At 30.5% G+C, this 16,867-nt stretch overlaps 1 pseudogene; it reads left to right on the top strand.

The window, feature by feature from the left end:
- Nucleotides 1-6,859: 6,859 nt before the first annotated feature.
- The window catches only part of LOC129752066 (juvenile hormone esterase-like), a 34,413-nt pseudogene continuing 24,405 nt past the window's right edge, over nucleotides 6,860-16,867 (top strand).

Raw genomic sequence — 16,867 nt, 5'->3', positions numbered from 1 at the left:
TAGTTAAAAGGACAAAAAATTGAGTTTTTTTCAATCTTATATAAGTCAGTCAATAAGAAAATAAGTTTTACTTTATACTCAAAAGTTTTCAACTAAGTTTTCAACATGACGAATTAAAGAGTCTTATCCAACAAAATTTCGGATTGCCAGAAAAATGAATTACAAATCTTTGTTTTAAAACTTCACTCATTTCAAACCTAGAAATTTTCCAAATTTTCGTATTTACATTTTTAGTTCCCCAAATCAAACTTTCGTTCCTCAGGTTTCAACATTATTCATAGATCATAATTATGAAAATGACTCCTGATTTTTTTATTCAACGCACTTCTGCATTATTTCTTGAATGCCCTTTATTTTATTTCTTGAATGCCCTCAATGTGGAATTGTTTTGGCTGGTTGCAATCTTTTTACATGTTTTGTCTTAGAACCTATCAATAAGTCTAACTTTTACACAGTATAAATTCAGTCTTTCGTAAGCTTTTAAAACGGACCAAACAATCGAAATCAACTTTCCAAAATGAACATGAACACGATCGTCCACAAGATACGTCTAGTTTTGAAAAGTCATAAAAGACTTATGTTTTGTTCAAAATTATCTTGGATTATAATCATATTTTCCTCTGTTCTCTAGCCGAAAGTTGGAGTTGCAATGACTTCTCCCGTTAATGTTTTGGCTTAAGAAAGTTGGAAATTTCTCGTGTGGTAGACGCATGGCGACGAACGTGTTAAATTGTTTGTTGATGTGAAATAAAACTTATATCATTTTTGATTAAATTTCAATAATGGCTACTTGTAAAACTCTAATGTTTAAATGTTAATATCAATCAAATAAACATGTTTTATTTTTTCAAAAAGATTCACTTAGCTAAAGATAATATATTCCAAATCTTCAAAACGAGATATTTTAATCGAATATTAGCTAGTCTTTTTGGAAATTAGTACGAACTTTAATTCAAGTTTTTCAACCAAGACGCAAAATGACGAAAAAAGAATTGACCCAAAAATTTAAAATTTCCAGAGAATGTATAACAAACTTTGTTTTCCAACTATCTAAGTCAAATCAAGAAATTTTTAAAATTTTTGTATTTATATTTTTTTGTTTCTCAAAGTCAAATTTTTCTTCCACATGATACATAATTTTTCTTACACAAATTTTTTTAAATTGACTTCTAAGACTTTGTTTATCCAACGCACTCAATTTCCGCATTTAAATTTATTGTTTCTAGAATGTCTTCAGGAATTGGAATTGATTTGGCTTTGCAATCTTTTAACATATTTTATCTTAGATCCTATCATTAAGTTTTACTTTTATACGGTATGTATTCAATCTTTCGTAAGTTCCTTAAAACAAATGTATATTTTTCAAAATGAACATCAAATTGCTTGTTGATTGAAAAAAAAAACTTTTGTTTTTTTAGAATTAAATTTCAAAATGACTGCCTGATTTGAAACCGAATTTCTAGATTAAAAGTAAATGTTAATCAAATTTAAATATTTTATTTTTCTACAAAGATGATCTTCTTATTTCGTTTGGAAAAAATGGGAAACGTTCAAATAGATTTTGAATAAAATATTATTAATATTTTTAAAATGTTTAACTCAGTTTTTTTTTGTTAAGTCTCAGGCAGTAGTAGAAAAAATGAAAAAGTTAACTCGCATAGAATATGAATGCTGAATATGAACTTCTGATTTCGCAATTAGTTAAGAAATTGAAAATCATATTCAGAAAGTTACCACAGAAAAATTAATCAAGAAAAATTCAAGATTTCAACGTTAAACACAACGCAAATAGCGGAAAATAACAAAATAAAAAATGCATAAAACTACGAAAACATAATGATTTACTCAAAATCCTGACAAAAGTCAATTCAGATGGAATGATTTTTTTTTAATTTTATCGTAAATAATTGATTTTTCTTAATTCCAGTTTCTTGTTAACTTTCATTTAAAAGAGAAAGGAGATAAAAAAGATCAAACTAATCAAAATTTGAAGATTTGGAATTATGATTCATATTATTTGGAAAATAAATGAAATCTTTAAAGAAGATGATTTCTTAATCATCACAGTTTCTCCAAGAAATAAGAAAACATAAAGGGAAGAGATAAGACAAAAAAATGTTAACAGAAAAAATATTAAAATCAACTGGAAAAACTTCAAAAACAAACAAATAAAATTCAGCTATTTTCCAATGTTAATTAAGCCGAAAATAATTCATAATGCTTATCAATATATTGACAGAAGAAGAATTCAAAACCCCATTTGAGTATCGATCTTATAAATTTTTTATGATTTTTGTTAAGTTTGTGTTTATTAGAAAAAACTTTCAGGATACGAAAAAGTGATGAAAATATACTAGAAATTGCCAAAAAAAATTAATAAAGAGAAAAAAGTTTAAGAAAATCTTAGAAAAATAATGAGCAGAGATTTAAAATAATGTTAGTAAAAAGGTAAACCAAAAAAGTTTTAATAAAATCTAATCAAAAACAATGCTGAAATTTCTTCTCTTTAGTTTTGTTTGTCAATTTTTGCCAACTTTTCCATTTTTTTCTCTGTAAAGTTTGTGATTTTTTTTTGGAAATTTTTCGTTATTTTTGATACCCTTGAAATTGTTTGAAATTTTTTGTCAATCTAGATTTTTTTTTACATTTTTAGAAATATTTTTTCAGAATCTGCCAGCTTAAAAAAAAATTCAAAATTTTACCTTAATTTTCGATATTAATGTTTTTTTGTGCTTTCATGTTATTTTTTTTCTCTTTATTTTTGATAAATGAAATCTGTTCGTTTGTCATGTTTCTTCATTATTTGAATTGCACCTCTTCTGTTTTTTGTTTTAATTTTTACTTTTTATTACATTTTCCATCTTATTTTCTTTACAAAGTTTGTTATCGTTTTATTTAAGTTTTTCGTTTATTTCGTTTAGGTACTCTTAAATTTGTTAAACATTTTTTTCAATTTAAAATTTTTTATGATGTTTGCTATATTTTGCAATTCTAATAGAAACAAATTTCAAATCTTTTATTCTCATTTTTGATATTATTTTTTCGTTTTTTGTTGGTCATGTTTTTTTCATGATTTGAATTTAACTTTTCCTTGATTTATTTTTCATAATTTTTGTTTTGCCATTTTTGTCATCCTCTTTGATTTTTTTTTGAATTTTTGTCTTTTTTCATTTTTAATTTTTTTTTCTCATTCAATATTTTATTTCGATAGTTTGTATTTTTTGAGTTTTTCGATATTTTTGTTAAATACCCTTAAACTTGTTTGACATTTTTTTGTCAATTTTAATTTTTTGTAATTTTTGTCATATTTGGCAATCTCAAGAAAATTATTTCAAAATCTGCATTTTAATTTTCGATATTTTTTTTTGTTTTTATTGTATGAAGTCTTTTTTGATTTAAATTTTACCTTTTTTCCTATTTTTTTTTAAATTTTTTTTTCTGTCATTTTTTTGTCATTTTTTGACTATTTTGTTATTTTCTGTGATTTTCAAGGGATTTTAATTTCATTTTTTTATATTTTTCGGCATTGATTTTTTATTCACAAAGTTTGTAACTTTTTTTGTTCAGTTATTTAATATTTTTGTTAGGTGTCCTTAAATTTGTTTACCATTTTCAGTCAATTTTAAATTTTTTTACATTGTCGTAAAGATATGTTCTTGGCAATTCTAAAAAATTATTAAACACTTGAATACAGCAAAGCTGTCAAAAAATAAAAAAAATTTAAAAATAAAATTATTTCTCTGACCTTTCTTCTTTCCAGACCAACTGCAGATAATCTGGTAAAACATGTCTACTGAATTTTAAAATATAAGGAAACAAGAATAAATTACCTCCATAATGAATCTAATATCATCAAAATATGTTAACATTCACGGCCAGGGAAAAGCCAGCAAGAGCAAACTACAGGTCAAATTCTCCCAAAACCGAAAACGGCCAGTTTTATGCAGTAATTTGGCATCAAAATTAAATTTCCCGGATTTTCTTTGGTTCCCCCTTTGGTGATTTTGAGGGAAAAAATCCGAAATGTGTAGCCCTTTGAGGCACCCTTATATCAAGTCCGATTGAGCTGCAGTTTTTTGGACCAATCTACATAATGTACCCTTTTATGTAAATCCTGTGTTTGAACCGTTTTTTTTAATGTGTTATAAAAATAATGCTTCAAGATATTGAAAAAAAAACTAATACAATCTAAAAATATTTTGAACGAAATTCGGGAAATTTTATTGAAAAAAATCACATAGAAATATTCAAAAATCATGCTCAAATTGACCTTTTTGAGTACGATTTTTGAATATTTCTATGTGATTTTTTTCAATAACATTTCCCGAATTTCGTTCAAAATATTCTTAGATTGTATTAGTTTTTTTTCAATTTCTTGAAGCATTATTTTTATAACACATTTGAAGAGTAAAATTTATTGCAATGGTTGTTTTTTTTTTCAATATTTTATTTTGTTTTTTTTACCCATTCAAACAGTCATGATGGATTTTCCAATTTATTTTTTGCCTGTTTTGTGTACACTGAGTGGTACTTTTATTTTTGCAATTGAATCTTCTGTTATGTTTATTTTCAATTATCTTGAACAGATTTTAAATTGGTCCAGTTTTACATTTGATATTAAAATAAAAAAAATAATAAAATAAATGATTTCTGTTATTATTAAGTTTCATAAGTGACACTTTACCATCTTCGTGGCATTCGTGAAGGAAATGATTTTTATAGTAAGATATTTTAGCATTAAAATGTTTAAAATCTGGCATTGTGTTGATTTTAAAATTTGATACTTAAATTCGATCAAAGGAGTATTCCTGAGGAAGTCTTTTAAAAAAATACCAAATATAGTTTGATCAATTTAATACTTTTGAACTACCCTTCAAGGAGCTTGTGATATGTCAGTTGCAAGTCAGTTGCTTCCTGAGCCAATTTCCGTGAGTTCGAGCCCAAGGTCAAACATCGTTCTCAGTTGAACCGGATAAGTTTTTCAATACCTGTCCGCCAACTGCAACGTCGCGAATGCCATAAACATGGTAGAACGCCAGAGCTTGTTTTTTTTACAACTTTTAAAATATCTTTGAGCATTTTTTAATTTCCATTTTAATGTTTATTTTCGTTTTTTCCATTAGTTGCTTTCCTTCAATTTTATTCTTTTATTTTTTTTAACCTTTCAAATAGTTATGATTAAGGTTGCCAGATTTCTCGGCCTGGTACGGGTGCCCGTGTTTTATAAAAAAAAATGCCCGGATTTTCCTATATTTATTCACTTTATTTCACAAATCAAACCAGAAAAATACAACTTGTGTTTTAAAATATTTTAAATTATGTCTCCAAAACTTTTTTTTTTAAACAATTTTTATAAAAATAGTTTTGAAAAGGTTTTTTGGAAGTCTTAAATGAGATTTAAAACTTTCTTATTTTTTTTTTCTGATTTTTATTGAGTAATTTCTGGGTTTTTACAAAACTTTCCCGGATTTTGCCCGGATTTTTGGTCGTAATTTTTTAAATCAAATGCCCGGATTTTGCTGGGTTTATTGTATAATTTCCCGGATTTGACCGGCCCGGATACGTGCTGATAGAATTCTGGTTACCTTAGGCATGAATGAGTGTTTTATTTACTTTATCCTTTTTTCTGTTTATATTAAGTTGTTACTCAAAAAAAAAATTTCATCTGTTTATTCAAATTTTATTGATAAAATTTTCTAATTGATCCATTTTAAAATCAAAGCTCTATTTGCAATTTATTATATTAAATTTGAATTTTCGAATTCCAATATTTTTTTGTATTTGAATCAAAGTTTTCTTCAGTTAAAAAAAAGTGATTCCTGTATTTGGATAAATTTGCATTAAATTTGCGTTCAAATACAATGATGTTCTAAGGTGGAAAAATATTTGAAATCTTTAAATGTGTTGACTTTCAAATTGATTCTTACATTCGAGAAATGAATGAGGATTCCTGAGGAAGTCATATTCTCTGTGAAAAAATCAATTTGAAGATTGTTAGATCAATTTGATATTTTTGAGTTGAGGAAATCATTCGATCCTGAGTAGACTTCATATTTGAAACAGAAATTCAAAATCCTAATGACCTGACAAAATCCGGGTATTCGATTTGGAATTTGTCGATCAAAAATCCTGGAAAATTTGATCAAGACCCAGGGAATACCAAACTAAAATAAAAAAAAACTAAAAAAAATTTTTTCCAGCTAAACTAAAGATTTAAATTGTATTTTAGGCTACCATATAACCTTTTATGATTATTTTCATAAAACTTGCTAAAAAAAATTCGTTTATGACCCATAAATAAAAAAAAAATAACAACACAATTTGTTTTTTTTTTGGCAAAAATGGTAAATAAATCTGGGCGAAATCCAGACTTTTTTCAATGAAATACCCCCTTTTTCGTGGACAAGCGTTGATATCTCCAAATCCCCCTCTCCTTAAGTTGTCCACTTGGAATATGACCAATTTTTTGGGTTATTCAAATGATTTCCTCATTTGAATTCCACTCACAGTCCGTTACCTTTCTACTTAACTCAATAAATAGTGTAAACTTTCAACCCCAGAAGCCATCTACATGCTCGTCGCCAGAGTCATAAAACGTTCTGAGTAATGTGATCACTTAGAGCGCCAGTGAAAGCAACCTTTTCTAGCAGCCTGTAGCAGAACTGATAGAAAAACTGTAACGTGAAAGCAATAATCAATATTCGGGTTCTGTGAGTGTTTTACCAAACAACAACCAAACCAAGCCTAGCCAAGACAATCGTTTCGTTTCGTTTCGTTTCGGTACCGGGAAAATAAAAGGACTCAGGACCAGTAGCTATGCCATTGCATCGTCGTCGTTCTCGGTTGGAATTTTCCGAAAATGAATCCCACCCCCAGCAGCATCTGCAACAGAACAGCAGCAGCAGCAGCAAAATCATCGTCATGGACTTCGTCACGAGTGCAGAACAACGATAAGTGCAACAGCATTGCAGCTGCTGGCACAACAGCCAGTAATAGTAACAGTACAAAAAGTAGAGCTTTCAACAGCAACCAGGCGAGATAACACCTGTCCCTGGTTCCTACCTTGGCCCTCTATCGGTTCCTAAAGTTGGCCGTATTGATCGAAACTGTTTGGCCGGTCAATCGTCGAGTTCCATTTACAAAAACAACATCGTATCGATCGATCGAAGTTGGATTTTCCACGCCAATAGTGCCCATGAGTGGGACCCCCTAATAGTAGTAATAATAATAATAATAAAAATAATAATGATGTCCAGGTGGTGGTGCTGATGTTGCAATCGAGACGAAGATAAGCCCGAGGTACGACGACCAAAAGGAGTAGCATCGCTGACTGAACCTTCCCTAGCAAGGTAGGGCAATATGCTAGGGGGCATGATGCGATTTTAATCGATTCCCACGAATTCTCGGGGATACAGAAGTAAAAAGTGTGTGCTCACCTGCAGCAGCGGAGGTGTTGAGTGTTTGTGTTTTACCACATATCTACATGTGTGTGGTGGGAATATGTGAAAGGTTGTAAGTGTGAGCGTTACACATACGCATTATTCTGTTATTAGCCACCTTATTCTCAACCGTCTGTGTCTGTGCTGGTGCTCGTGCTCGACTAATTAGGGGTGTCGATTAGTAGCTAGCAAGCTGGCTACCCACACCTACCAGTTGTAGAACTTTTGGATTAAGCAAAACAAGCGAACGCCAGTAGGATTATGGCCGGAACGAGTCGGTACTCCTCCTACAACTGTTTGACCTCATGGGATTCATACGACAAAATACCAAGGTAAGGGCATCTTCCAAAGTGCACTATTGCACAAGTTAGGGTTGATTTGTTTCTGAATTCAATTTGCTTATCACCAAATACTATTCAGTATAAAATTTCTTAGAGTTTGTATGATTTGATTCGAGTTTTAGAAATGTATCCTCGATTTAATTTTTGCTTAAAACAGTAACTCAGGGTTTCAATGTGATAAGCCTTCAAAGGAAAAACCAACAGATGCTCCCTTCAAACAAACAAAAAAGTGGAAGAGGTAGTAATTAAGCTACGACCGCTAAACGTAGAATAACGCAATTCTTTTCTTCAATATTAGAACTTATGGTGTTTTTTCCGAAATGACCAACATATGACTGACAAATTTAAACCATATAACAGAATTTAACCATGTGACATAAAATTATCACCAGAAATAATCTGAGCAAGCAGTCCATGTGACATAATCGGACCATGCAACATTATCAGACCATGTAACATAATCCGAACAAGTGACATAATTCAACCATGCAAATAAATCGACCATCTGACATAATCCGACCATGCAACATATTCGGACCATGTACCACAATCTAAATATGCAATATAATCTCGACTATGTGACATAATCCGACCATGCGACACAATCCGATCATGCAACAAAATCGATCATGTGATAATCTGACCATGCAACACAATCGACAATGTGACATAATCCGATCATGCAACATAATCGGATCATGCACCATGGATAATCGGACCATGTGAACTAATCCGTCCATGCAACATAATCCGACCATGTGACCTAATCGACCATGTGACATAATCCGACCATGCAACATAATCGGATCATGCAACATAATCGGACCATGTGACAAATCCGGCCATGCAACATAATCGGACCATGTGACATAATCGGACCATGCGACATAATTCGACCATGCAACATAATCGGACCATGTGCCAAAATCCGATCATGCAACATAATCGACCATGTGACATAATCCGATCATGCAACATAATCGACCATGTGACATAATCCGATCATGCAACATAATCGGACCATGTGACATAATTTGATTATGCAACATTATTCGACTATGTGACATAATTTGACAAACAACGCCACTTGTGATGACCTGTAGGATCCACTGTACGCCTCCGCCGCTGGCTGTCTACGCTGCTGCCCGTCATCGCTGCTCACCGTCTACGCTGCTCACTGGTCCACGTTGCCACTGAACTACTGCAAATCGATATCTGAGTCGGATTACCACTGGTGGGGTCCACACTCAGATCGAAGCGCAGCAAACGTCTGCTCAGTTCGACGGCAAACAAAGAAAGAAACCGAGTCGACCAAAGAGCCCTTTGTTTTATACCTTTCGTAGGTAGGGAAAAACAAAACCCATCAAAGCAGGCGTTGTCATAATCCTTTAGATAGGATGTCTTTGAAAGAGGCGTTTTTCGTGACGCGAGATTCGTTCTCAAATTTCAATTTGCCCCCCTATAGTGTTGCCGTAAGACGTAATTCTACGTCAAAAAAGTTATTAGCTGCAAAAATAAGGTATCTTTATTATATTGTGAGGCTAAAATCAACTGTAAAACTGAGATACATTGTTAGTTTTAAAATGATTTAAGCTCACGTAAGAACTTCTGCTAAAAAGATGTAACACGAGGTAGTCCAAGACAAGACTCTTAACGATTTCACTTAACGGAATAAGGATTTAAAATAACCTTTTTTATTGACTGATTTTCGGCTTGAAGTTGCTCATCTAAATACAGGACGATGTCCGACTGATTATTCGAAGACAAATATTACCCAATTTCCTACTCTGCCGATTCGTCAAAGGTTGTCGCATCATGTAAACTTTTGATTGCTCAGATTAAAAAAGCGATCAAATCGGCGGCTTATCCGCTTTCATCTATGGCTAAGATTTATTGAGTTGAAATATTTTTTTTGTCAACTAATAACTACTTGTGGTCTTCAAAACATGTTTGTGTAGAAAACTCCTGACTAAATTCAATATACCGTCAAAAGGGGAATCATGCAACAGCGGGGCTAGTTGCAACATTTGTATAACACAGCAAAGTAAACGAGTTATCTTTTAATGAAAAGTCTCCTGAGCCGATGCCCGCGAGTTCGAGCCCAAGAGCAAACATCGAACGCAGTTGTACCGGATAAGTTTGGATAGATTGACTTTACGCAACAAATTGCGCAAATGGCTGCCAAATTATGGAGCACTTAGCACTAGGTTAACGTAAACCTTTTATCTTCTCTCGAGTTTCGTGGACATTCACCTGACTGAAAATGCACTTTTTAATGCATTTTTTACTTGAAAAACCTTCTATGTGGACATTTGGTTTCTCAATCCCTAAAACTTTAACCCTCATCCGTCTCAGAAATTTTTACCCGTTATACAATTTTTAAAAAAATATATAGTTTTGGAAACCTCGTGATGTAACTCAAATATGTTTTCTAACATCACTCAGCCAAAAACAATCGGAAAAAAACGTGCTTCGGAAAAAAAACTCTGAAGATCAGCTACGGAATGCTTAAAAAATCATTTAGTGTTCAAGAAAGCTGAAGTTAGAACCTGTACGTTGAACATAAGACTATTTTTTTTTCAAGATCATGACCACAGAAATGTAAAAAAAGTGGTTTAAAAACCGTACTTGTACGTACCATACAATCGTCAAAATTGTTCAAGTCACACAAGATACATTTGGAAAAAAAGATTGGAATGTTATAGTAAATTGTCACATTTGAGCATCTTCTGATTGTCAAAATACGAAACATAGAATTTTTGACCATTTTTCAAAGGACGATGTTTTTCGAACCTTTTGAAAATTAACAATTTCTTCGATTTTTTTTTTAAAAGCTGATGTATCATTTTTAAAAAGATTTTTAGTAACTTTTTAATTTTTTTAAATAATTCCATCCATGAATCCATCCAATCCAAATCTGAATCATTTCTAAAAATTGTATTTAAATTGTTAAATCATTTTTGTTATTTTTGTAAGTTTTGAAATTTTTGTAATTTTGGGCATTTTTGTAATTTTTGTAATTTTTGTAATTTTTGTAATTTTTGTCATTTTTGTAATTTTTGTAGTTTTTGTAATTTTTGTAATTTTTGTAATTTTTGTAATTTTTGTAATTTTTGTAATTTTTGTAATTTTTGTAATTTTTGTAATTTTTGTAATTTTTGTAATTTTTGTAATTTTTGTCATTTTTGTAGTTTTTGTAATTTTTGTAATTTTTGTAATTTTTGTAATTTTTGTAATTTTTGTAATTTTTGTAATTTTTGTAATTTTTGTAATTTTTGTAATTTTTGTCATTTTTGTCATTTTTGTCATTTTTGTCATTTTTGTCATTTTTGTCATTTTTGTCATTTTTGTCATTTTTGTCATTTTTGTCATTTTTGTCATTTTTGTCATTTTTGTCATTTTTGTCATTTTTGTCATTTTTGTCATTTTTGTCATTTTTGTCATTTTTGTCATTTTTGTCATTTTTGTCATTTTTGTCATTTTTGTCATTTTTGTCATTTTTGTCATTTTTGTCATTTTTGTCATTTTTGTCATTTTTGTCATTTTTGTCATTTTTGTCATTTTTGTCATTTTTGTCATTTTTGTCATTTTTGTCATTTTTGTCATTTTTGTCATTTTTGTCATTTTTGTCATTTTTGTCATTTTTGTCATTTTTGTCATTTTTGTCATTTTTGTCATTTTTGTCATTTTTTTCATTTTTTTCATTTTTTTCATTTTTGTCATTTTTGTCATTTTTGTCATTTTTGTCATTTTTGTCATTTTTGTCATTTTTGTCATTTTTGTCATTTTTGTCATTTTTGTCATTTCTGTCATTTTTGTCATTTTTGTCATTTTTGTCATTTTTGTCATTTTTGTCATTTTTGTCATTTTTGTCATTTTTGTCATTTTTGTCATTTTTGTCATTTTTGTCATTTTTGTCATTTTTGTCATTTTTGTCATTTTTGTCATTTTTGTCATTTTTGTCATTTTTGTCATTTTTGTCATTTTTGTCATTTTTGTCATTTTTGTCATTTTTGTCATTTTTGTCATTTTTGTCATTTTTGTCATGTTTGTCATTTTTGTCATTTTTGTCATTTTTGTCATTTTTGTCATTTTTGTCATTTTTGTCATTTTTGTCATTTTTGTCATTTTTGTCATTTTTGTCATTTTTGTCATTTTTGTCATTTTTGTCATTTTTGTCATTTTTGTCATTTTTGTCATTTTTGTCATTTTTGTAACTTTTGTCATTTTTGTCATTTTTGTCATTTTTGTAACTTTTGTCATTTTTGTCATTTTTGTCATTTTTGTCATTTTTGTCATTTTTGTCATTTTTGTCATTTTTGTCATTTTTGTCATTTTTGTCATTTTTGTCATTTTTGTCATTTTTGTCATTTTTGTCATTTTTGTCATTTTTGTCATTTTTGTCATTTTTGTCATTTTTGTCATTTTTGTCATTTTTGTCATTTTTGTCATTTTTGTCATTTTTGTCATTTTTGTCATGTTTGTCATTTTTGTCATTTTTGTCATTTTTGTCATTTTTGTCATTTTTGTCATTTTTTGAGGTTTCATTTTTTTACAATGTTTGTGTTATTTTCATCCTAAAAGTGTCATTGAATGCTAAATTCTCAAATCCTTATATCGAATATCATTCAGAGATTTTAATCCTGAATTACAAATCTGAATGCACTACAATATACTACACTTTCAATCCAGTATTCGAAATGTTCATCTTTAAATGTATTTCTCAATCATTTATACTCCAAATAAATTTTGGAGTCTGAATTCCGATTGAAACTTGCTATATCCATTGTATATAAAATCCTGTTATCTTTCATTCTGATTTTTGATCAATCTTTTTCGATAACAAATTTTTTAATAAGAATTTGAGGATCTTATAATGGAACATTTGAAATTGAATATGGGTCATTCCATGTCAAGTGTGCACAGCGAAAAAAAAAATCTTATCGAAAATTCGCCAAACTTGGCCGAAAGATATTCTGAGGCCTACAAAATAAATCCTCAATTTTTGAGAATGATCCGCCCACCCCTCGTTCCAGGACCCTCCCTTCTTTTTTTCACGATTTTGAAAAATTCATCATTTTTAAAATACTATATCTCCGGACTAAAAAATCATACCAAAATGACAAAATATGCGTTGTGTAGATTTTATTAAAATCTATCAATTGACGTTATTCATTTTTTGAAATCGTGACGTTTTAAACGTCAAAACATAGCTCTAAAAATAAAACGTTATTTTTCGCAAGGAAAGTATATTTTTTTCTTGAATTTTATGATTTCATTGTTTTTTTGAGAAAATTTTACGTAAGAACCAATTAAAATCCCAATATAATATTTCTTGTTTTCGAGATATGAAAGATTTAAGTTGAATTGTCTAACCATTATTTACTCTCAGCACTCAGTCAATGTTATTTTGATTTGAAAGCACTCAACATAAGCAACAATTTGTGATACAGGATACAATTTACCGAACTTGTTAAAATGGTTTTTGAAGACAGACTTTAAATTATGTACTTCTGATCGCAATTTGAACAAATTCCACTCCCTTGAGGTAAAAAGTCGTGTGTTCTTGAAAAATGTATCCACTGAGCATCGCTTATGAAGTTCTTTTCAAATTGAACACGTTGCTTTTGCCATGCTCAGAAAACTGTTCCCGACTATTTAGAAGCTTAACAATAAAAGTCACTAAGACAACTCCATTCTAATGCAGTAACAGAAGGCAACTGGATATTTCATCCGCAATCTTCGATTTTAGAAGTTGTATTCATAACTACTAGCAAGTAGCAGCAAGCGAGAAGTTGCGGCAACAATTCGTTCACAATGGTCAGTGAATCAGTTCAATAAATTGTTATTGTTCAGTGCCATTCGGTGTCAACAAAACAAAATCTGCTGACGTTTTATTTTTAGAGCTATGTTTTGAAGTTTAAAACGTCACGATTTCAAAAAATGAATAACATCAATTGATAGATTTTAATAAAATCTACACAACGCATATTTTGTCATTTTGGTATGATTTTTTAGTCCGGAGATATAGTATTTTAAAAATGATGAATTTTTCAAAATCGTGAAAAAAAGAAGGGAGGGTCCTGGAACGAGGGGTGGGCGGATCATTCTCAAAAATTGAGGATTTATTTTGTAGGCCTCAGAATATCTTTCGGCCAAGTTTGGCGAATTTTCGATAAGATTTTTTTTTTCGCTGTGCACACTTGACATGGAATGACCCATATATATGAGAATGTATTGTATAAATATGGGTTTTAGTTTCACAGTTGCTGAGTTAAAAATCCTTTTAATTTGCATTTTTCTTAGATTCTAGATACCTTGGAGTTGATATATTGAATTAATTACTCAAAACCATTCTGGTTTTGATATAGCTAGTCGGAATTGATTTCCTTAGCATACACAGTAAACGAAAATTGCCGAGTTCGGTAATTTTTTTTTACCGAAATCCTAACATGTGTAATCCGTTAAACTGTTCGATAATTTTTTCGGTAAAAAATAAACGAACATCGGTAAATCGATTCATTATTTACCGATGTTCGTTTATTTTTTACCGAAAAATTTACCGTGCAGTTTAACGATTTACACATGTTAGGATTTCGGTAAAAAAAATTACCGAACTCGGTAATTTTCGTGTGCTGTGTAGCTTTTATTTGCTGATTATTTGCTTTGTAAATTTCATCTTAATTCTGCCAGTTCACTTATTGAATTTAAACATATTTTCATAACATTCTTTGTAAGCCCCACACTATTACATTTTTCTGCATTTTGAATTGAAGTATTCGATTGGTTCTTTTTCGCCATTAAGAAATCAAGAATTTCGATGCTGCCAATGCCCTAGGGCCCTGGACAATAATTTTAAGACATGAAATAAGTTGAGGTCTAAACCTTTGAATGCTGTTCGGGTAAATATGACCTAGAGCGATCATTCCAAATATCCTATACATCATTCCAATATGATGAAGGACTGAGATTTTTGAGAGATTAAGTACGTTGTATGAAAATAATAATCAAATTAACGAGAAAAAACTAAAATTTCAGTTTTGAAAATCGATTCATTGAAAAACGAGATACTGCACAGCAAAACAGAAATTGTATTTCCTTTTTTAACTAGATTTTTTTTTCTATCGAAAGATTGGAGATTGCAGTCAAAGCTTTCACTAGGATTTCCCAAAAACAAAGATGGTTATTGCAATGGTTTGCACATAAAAACAATTTTTCAATGAATGAATAAAGTTAAACTACCGTCTACAAAATTGTAATCATCTGATTTTAGCAAAATTGTCGAAGACAGTATCAACAAAAAAATTCAAAATTTTAATCGTTTTGATGATCGTCAGGTGTTATTAAGACACTTCTAAGTTTTGAATTTGATATCCATTTTTATTTCTTTTGATTTGGATTCCTTTTTTGAAACATTAATTTATAATTTTGTTTGTCACAGAAAATAATAACTAAAGCTTAGTTCTTTTAGAAATGGGACAGTTACGAATGCCTGTATCTAAAAAACCATTCGTTTGAACGAAATACTTTCTATGAAAAAAATTAAGGTAATGTTATGATCTTTCATGAAAAAATTTGAAAAAAAAAATTTACCGTTTTTTGTTAAAGAAATTTCTACTTTATTCTTGGTATCTCCCATTGGCCGGCGCACACTTTTTTCAGTCATGGTATTTATCAGTTTCTCCAACTTATACTTCGTAAAATCTATATTTTAGATGGCTTCACTCTACTTCTTCAATTTCTGATACTTTTTGGTCCAATACTTCTCTGGAAACTGGAAACTGGAAGCATTTTAGTGGATATACAGTTGTTTCGAAATGAACAAATTTGATTATTTTTGACCACATTTTTAAACGTTTTTTTCGGTACCGGTTTTACAGCTTAAGAGCTTTGTAACTATCAAAAAATGGTTGTTTGAGGTTGGATTTCAATGAGTCATCACTATGCAACACTTTCAGCTTATCGAAGAAAATTGTTTTGGACATTTCAGCGATCTACCCTTAGTTTTTCGTTAATTGAAAATTAAAAATGCTGGTATGAGACTTGACTTTCTTGATGATCCTTAACCGTTGTTGCCGATCATGTGCTTCTCTCCAATGCTTGATTTAAGCTTTGTGGACATTATTGACAGTGTTTGCATACTTATTCACCACAAAAACTCAGTAATTCTTTGAATAATCAACGGTTTTGTCAGCTATCAATTTGATAATGACGTATTTTCAAGGAAACTGTGCAAAATAATTTTTTTCTTTTTCTCTTGCATCGTACATATCTCAAAAACGCGTAAATTTTAAATTTTGAAAAAAATAGGTCGAATAGTACTTTTTACAGGCAACAAAATGCTGTCAAAATTTTCAATATCCAATAACCAGTTAACGAGCTATTAGCAAATGAAAGTGTCCCATTTCTAAAAGAACTAAGCTTTAAGCACTTCAAACTGTTTTGAATTGACCTTCTTCGGGAACGTGGGAGCCCATAAACGATTATTCATGTGTACATGTTCGAAAAAATTTTCACCCCTGCACGTCCAAAAACTTCTTCGCCAGCAACACCAAACACATTCTTCATCAGGGCAACACACGTGTGTAACGTATTTAGTTATTGCCGGGGCTCCTCCAAATTGGGTGGCAAAGTCCCCTTTTGAGATATGGCTTTTAATTAAAGTTGACGCCTCGGTTGACCAATAAAAAGTTCCCTCCCACTCGAAGTCTCAGTCTGAAGTCTGTTGAACCTTGAAAGTTGCGAAGAAGAAGTATACGAAAAGATTTACGTTGATACTCGAGCTTTAACGTTGTATCGTCGATGCGGGAGCTTTCAAATCGTGAAACCTAAGTAGAAACTGTTGTTTGAAGCATAATTTCATAAGTTCTGATCCGATGACGATGGCAATGGCGAGATGGGCAGGTGCTTGAGAAAATTCTACGAAATAGGAATTCTCTTGAAGATACCGTTCGGTGGAAACACGCTAATGCTCTGACCAAAAATTTCGTAATTTTTTTTCAAATTAAAAGGAAGATAACAACTTGAAATCTTTTCGCTTCAGAAAAGCCATAATTCAATTGAAATGTTAAGCCAAATGAATGCCGG

This window comes from Uranotaenia lowii, chromosome 3 (assembly GCF_029784155.1).
Source record: "Uranotaenia lowii strain MFRU-FL chromosome 3, ASM2978415v1, whole genome shotgun sequence".
Classification (NCBI taxonomy): Eukaryota; Metazoa; Arthropoda; class Insecta; order Diptera; family Culicidae; genus Uranotaenia; species Uranotaenia lowii.
This window is presented reverse-complemented; position numbering and strand designations above follow the sequence as displayed.